We start from the raw sequence: 6,434 nt of genomic DNA on the forward strand, positions 1-6,434 counted from the left end.
TAGATCTTACATTAAGTGCTCTTGTCACAAAGAACTCCCCAACAAAATAGTAATAATAATAGCAAAGGGGTGAGAGGAACTTGGGGAGGGGATGGACGTGTTTGTGGCCTTGATGGAGGTGATGGTTTCTAGGCTCCACAGGTGTTCCCAGACTCGTCGGGATGTACACGTGAAATATAAACAGCTTTCTACAAGTCCTCCATAAAATGGTTTAAAATACAACGGTGAATTTAATAATCGTTGACATTTTGTCAAGAACATTCTTCAGTGGACTGACCCTCTTTATCATTGTTGTTGCTATCTGATTGTTGACCAAGTTTGTGCGTGGTGAAGAGTGCACCAGAACAGCAGACACTGAGGCCCGACTTCTGCGGAGGCGCTGGCGGCCTGCCCGTTAGGGTGAGGGTCAACATGCGACCCTTCCATCCTTTATTCCGTAATTATTAGTTGCCATTCAGCTTGAAGGAAGTGCTTTCGCTTTCATTTATTTGTCGCTATGGACTCATGAATCCTGTCTACCTACTGGATTATATAATCTTTTGCCATCATAATTTATTTGGCTCTTCAGATTGTTACGGATTTGGCCAGAAAGTCCCGTGGAGCATGCCCTTGTCTCCTGCTTTCTGCCCATGTTTCTGCCTCTGGCTGCCAACAGGCCTCCTGTGCCTGTCACCAGCTGGCTCCTGCCCGGGCGTCAGGCTCTGAAGTCGCAAGGCTACATGGTGGCTGGGCCTGCCACAAGCCCTCCCTGCGCCCAGCCTGGAATAGCCGAGTCATGAGGGAAGAGATCCTGCTCCTTCACTCGGCGTCTTCCCTACCTTCAGTTTCATTTGGTCTCCGACTGGAATGGAATGAGTTTGTAACACAGTGCAATATTTTCATTTCAGGAGATTCAACAATATTTACATTATTATATGATGTTTGGCCCATGTACTACTGAAAAGTTCTTTCAAAAGTCATTTCCACAGACTCAACAAAAGATGGAGATGTATTTCTAGAAGACACCCCCTGGGCAGGACCCTCAGGGTCACTCCTAAAGTCTCCTTGGTGCTGACATTGGCTGGGGCATTGATAATATATTGTCTGCTATAGCTGACAAGCCAGAAGGGCAGTCTCTGTCTTCAGGGAGTCCAAGTTGTAAGCTGGACCAGATATATTAGATACACATGGAGAGGAAAACACTGGATTCGTGCATTTTTTTCTGATTTTGCACTTTTTGTTTGTTCGGTTTTTTTTGTTATTTACTCCTGAATGGGCAAGGATAAAGAAGTAATGAGAACAGGGAAAGGAGAGCTCTGTTGACCAGCACTCACTGGGACCAGGCCTCATGCTGGCCACGCCACGCTCTCCCTCGCTCACTGTTCACTGTGAACCTGCGAGGTGTGTACCCGTGACCCCTCCTTACAACCGCTTAGGGCTAACCCCCTGCTTTTACAGCTTTTCCTATCACAAATAAGAACCTACGTAGCAATGTCTAAAATCTGCATTTGCGACTGCTCCTGGGACTCACAGTGGCGGGGGTGCCATGCCCTGTGGGGTTGGCTGGCATCAGGCAACCTCTCCCCGTGATAGGAGCATGATGGGCTGAACGTGAGGCAGGAAACCTCTGCTTTCAAGGAGGTGTGATCGGATGCAGTGACTCCATGTGCCTCTGAACCACGTGTCATTTCAGCGGAGGCACGCCTCTCTTCTGCATCCTCAAGGACAGATGCAAGAGACATCCCAGGTGGTCAGTGAGAACAAAGGACGGGGCAGTGACTTTCGGTGGGGAAACAGCTGCTGTAACACCAGTGACTGGGGAGGTGCAAGTGGCAGCCCTGTGATGACGCAGCCAGCAGTGTCTCCCACACATCTGTGGTCTGCCACGACGGTCATTGGCGGCATCGTCTTCATTTCGTACGTGAGGAAACCACAGTGCAGCAGGGAAGTCGATTGTCTGTGATCGCAACGCTACCTCAAATTGAGTCAGGATTCCAGCCCATGTGTGCCCAAGGCCGGTGCTCTCACTGGACCACGCTGGTGATTACTTTTTTAAAAGAGAGAAAAACTGAAAAGAAGAGGTGGAAGGAGAAAGGCCTGAGCAGGTGTGGCGGGGAGGACGAAGAGGAGGGATCAGGAAAACACGAAACCGAGGGGATCTGGGTGACCGGTAAAAAATTGCAATAAGACCTGTCTCTCTTCTTCGCCTTTGTGGGTGAAGAAAAGGATCTTCCTTGTCCACGAATACAGGTGTACTGCTGTAAAAGCCTTCGGCACGTGTCTCCGCCTGGCATTTCATGATTTGCCCTGTTTCAGGCTCGCAGCAGGAGGGCTGAGCAGATTGATCTGTTGACGGTGGCTTCTCAATTCCTCACAGCACAATGAGCACAAGCCTGGCAGCCGTCTAGTCAGACTGAACACCTGCGGCCCCTCACTGCCCCCCGCATCTCCAAGGACAGAGCCACCTGGCTCTCCTGTCACCTTGCCGAGACACTTCTGACCCCAGAAAATCTGCTAATAAAGCTCAGCCTTCTTCCAGAATCTCAGCTGGAACCCTAGGTGGCTGGTCTAGCACCACCCTGGAAGCCAGTGGCTTAGTGCCGTCCTGGGAAGGCACTTGGCCCGACATCCGCCTCTTCCCTGCTGCTATATGGAGCAACTGACTCCAGCCTAGAAAACACTCCATTTTATATTTCACAAACACTCTGCCAACAAGATGTTTTATTTAAATCAACAAATAAAAAAATAAACAACAAAACAGAAACATGAATGCACAAATTTAAAAATAAAGACAGCCTGCAACCAGATAAGGACACAAACGAACACTAAGCCTTTGGCAGCTCCAAATGGTCATCTTCACTGACACTGTCTTGCAGCCACTCGTGGTGAGAACTTGGCATCTACTGCTGAAGGCTCTGCCACCTCTAAGACTCTTCCTTCCAAGACTGACGGAGCACTTGGCCCAGAATGGGACTCTTTTTCTCCTGGACTGGTTCCTTAACCCTTTTTCCGATCTCATTTTCCTCTTGCTGTTAAATATTACTTTGTTTTTAGCGGAATATTGAAACTGTGACATTTATAGATTTGTGAAACATACTATTACGTGTGGTTTGCAATATTGACCGACTTGCGGAGTGGCTTGGGCCTGTGTGCCCGTGGCTCTGACTGCTGAGTGAACGAGATGTACTAAGGAGAATACCTCCTTGGGAACTCCATGGAGCTCCTGGCTTTGGTGACTGAAATAGCATCAGCAAAAGTCTGACATTGCGGAAAAACACAAACGTGCGTGGACCTGGTTATTTCTGACCCTGCACTGCTCATGACGCCTGCCTTCCCCTCCTTGACCATGTGGACTGAGGGAGAAGGAAGGGAGGGAAGATGGAAGCAGCCACCACATTTTGCTTTCCTCCCTTCTGGCCCCCTGTTCTGCTGTCATAACACGGTTATCGCCTTTCACCAGACTGAGTTGTCCAATGAGGCGGATACAATTTTTTTTGGTTCCCCAAATTGAAATTCAAACAGCTGTATGTCTTTTCAACGTGTCCTTCTTTCTCACTTATAAAAGAGAGTCACATTTTACATAATCCTGTGCATGGCACTGGGGGACCCTTATGGTTTATGGTTTTTCTAATGTTTGGGAACAGGTGAGAGCATTGTGGGCATTCTATAAAATATTTACCTTGAATTGCTGAGAAAATAGCTGTGCCTGCCTATTAAAAAGTCCAATTTCCTGAACCATGGACTAAGGAAAGAGAAAATGCCCAAGAATGTGTGTGGCCCAGGAGCTGGTGAGAAAGTCCACAGTTTAATCATTCCTCCCCAACTTGTAACGCAGCCCTGAACTTCTGGACTCAAGCGTTGGAGATGTCAAGAGGACCTCGGGCCGCTCTGCGTTGGTTCAGTCCCACAGGGCTGTTTTCCCACCACGCATGGCGCAAGCTGAATCTATGCCTGTTACCCACACTTCCTGCGCCCCCGCACCCCGCTCCTGTGATCACGTCGGAATTTAAAGCCGCGGAGCAGAGAGTGCTTGGAGTGTCCAACTGGTTGCCGCGGCTATCTCTGCGAGCAGCGCGTTTGTCTTCAATGCTGCTTAGTTCGTGCCTCCGAGAAAGGAGTCTCCTGCTGCCAGCTAAGTGTGAGAGAACTTGTGCGCCCAACTCCCCTCCGAATCCCAACGATGGGTAACGTTAGCTTTGGCTTCAAGGAACAACAGCAGCTGCTGGAGAGGTTGCAGCTCCTGCCCGCTATGCTCATCCTCTGCGCCTTCAAGCCCCACAGAAATATCAGCGATTACCGCGTCGTGGTAGTCAGCACCGCTGGTGTGGGGAAAAGCACGCCGCTGCAGAAGCGGGCGACCGGCAACTTCCGTCATGAGTACCTGCCAATCATTGAAAATGCTTACTGCCAGTTGCTGGGCTGCAGCCATGGTGTGCTTTCCCTGCACATCACCGACAGCAAGAGTGGCGACCACAACCCCAACCGCGCTCTGTAGCGCCACGTTATAGCCCGGGGCCACGCCTTCGTCCTGGTCTACTCAGTCACCAAGAAGGAAACCCTGGAAGAGCTGAAGGCCTTCTATGAGCTGATCTGCAAAATCAAAGGTAACAACCTGCATAAGTTCCCCATCGTGCTGATGGGAAATAAAAGTGATGACACCCACCGGGAGGTGACCCTGAGTGATGGTGCCGCCTGTGCGCTGGAGTGGAATTGCGCCTTCATGGAGATCTCGGCCAAGGCAGATGTGAATGTGCAGGAGCTGTTGTTCCACATGCTGCTGGATTACCAGAACCAGCCCGACCCCGACCTCCAGGAGCCCCAGAAGAAGTCCCAGACGCCCAAGACCATTGAGAAGATGCTTGACAAGTGCATAATCATGTGAGTCCTGGGCCTTAAGAGCCAGCTCTTCCTACCCTGTAGTGTGTAGAAAACGTGGATAGTCCAGGCGTGGTGGCTCACGGCTGTAATCCCAGCACTTTGGGAGGCTGAGGCGAGTGGATAACGAGGTCAAGAGATCGAGACCATCCTGGTCAACATGGTGAAACCCCGTCTCTACTAAAAAACAAAAAATTAGCTGGGCATAGTGGTGCATGCCTGTAATCACAGCTACTCAGGAGGCTGAGGCAGGAGAATTGCCTGAACCCGGGAGGCGGAGGTTGTGGTGAGCCGAGATCGCGCCATTGCACTCCAGCCTGGGTAACAAGAGCGAAACTCCGTCTCAAAAAAAAAAAAAGAAAAGAAAATGTGGACTAAATTTCACTGTGTTACCTGTACATGGTTGATTTTGTGCTGTTGTTTAGACCGTAACAATCATATTGTCAATAAATGTACCTTGTATGTTGATAACTTTACCTTTTCCCAGGCCAGATAATTCAAATTGTTAAAACATTGGCATTTGAAGAGGAGAACAAAAAGGAACATGATGCATTCAAAGTAAGGTCTTTAATAATAAATTTAATAAGAGAAAATGTTTTGAAAAGAACAAAATGTCAAAATGAATAGAAAGAGAAATTGGTAGGTGTCCTTTTGGTAACCCTATTATTGTGTATCACTTTAAAACATTCCACATCCTGTAAGTGTTTAATCGTATCTTTTAATTGTGTAATTAAGAAATGTGTTTTTACAACAAAAGCTTTTGTTAAAGTGCTTCGAGACATACATGCTAAACAAACAAACAAAAAAAATGAATATGCTATAGCTGATCATTAGGGGTGTGGGAGCAGAGAAGACTGTGAGAGTGGAACTCTCTCACTAAAGATGTTAGTAGTTTCCCATGTCATTTAAAAATGTTTGAGTATTCTGCTAGCAGTTTTTAAAAGTGTAACAGCTTCTTGACTTAATAAAGCTTGTCCTGCATGCAAAAAAAAAGAAAAGAAAAAAAGTCCAATTTCCTTCTAGATGAGTTATTTACACATTATTAAGCTCATTTCCACAGAATCATTGCAGATATTTCTACGTAAGGAAGCCACCCCAACTGTCTGGTCTTTATTTCACGTAGGCGTGTAAAAATCATGCCAGTGGCAAATTGGAGGCTAACAGTGTTTGGAAGTGCTGCATCTTAAAGACAGTAGTAACTTTCTTGTTTACTAGTCTCAAACTCCTGACCTCGTGATCCACCCGCCTCAGCCTCCCAAAGAGTATTAACTTTCTTAATAACACGTGTGGTGTATTAGTCACACAAATAGAAAAAATTAGCACGGGCCTGTAATCCCAGCTACCTGGGTGACAGAGGCAGGAGAATTGCTTGAACCTGGGAGTTGGAGGTTGCAGTGAGCCGAGATTGCGCCACTGCACTCCAGCCTGGGCAGCAGAGTGAGACTCCGTCTCAAAAAAAAAAAGTTACTATTGTCTTTAAGATGCAGTTTCCTCATCTGTGAAATGGAATATTTGTATATTCCATATGTTATATAATATTACCACCTGGCTAACCTTGGCATTTGAAGGATTCGAAGCCT

General features: G+C 47.6%; 1 pseudogene; it reads left to right on the plus strand.

Annotated features, from left to right (window-relative positions):
- The first annotated feature begins 4,159 nt into the window (after window positions 1-4,159).
- On the plus strand, window positions 4,160-4,861 carry LOC135278003 (GTP-binding protein Di-Ras3-like; annotated as a pseudogene).
- Window positions 4,862-6,434: the final 1,573 nt, after the last annotated feature.

Source organism: Aotus nancymaae, unplaced genomic scaffold (assembly GCF_030222135.1).
Source record: "Aotus nancymaae isolate 86718 unplaced genomic scaffold, 86718_ANA_hifiasm-v0.15.2.pri h1tg000036l, whole genome shotgun sequence".
In the NCBI taxonomy this organism is placed as follows: Eukaryota; Metazoa; Chordata; class Mammalia; order Primates; family Aotidae; genus Aotus; species Aotus nancymaae.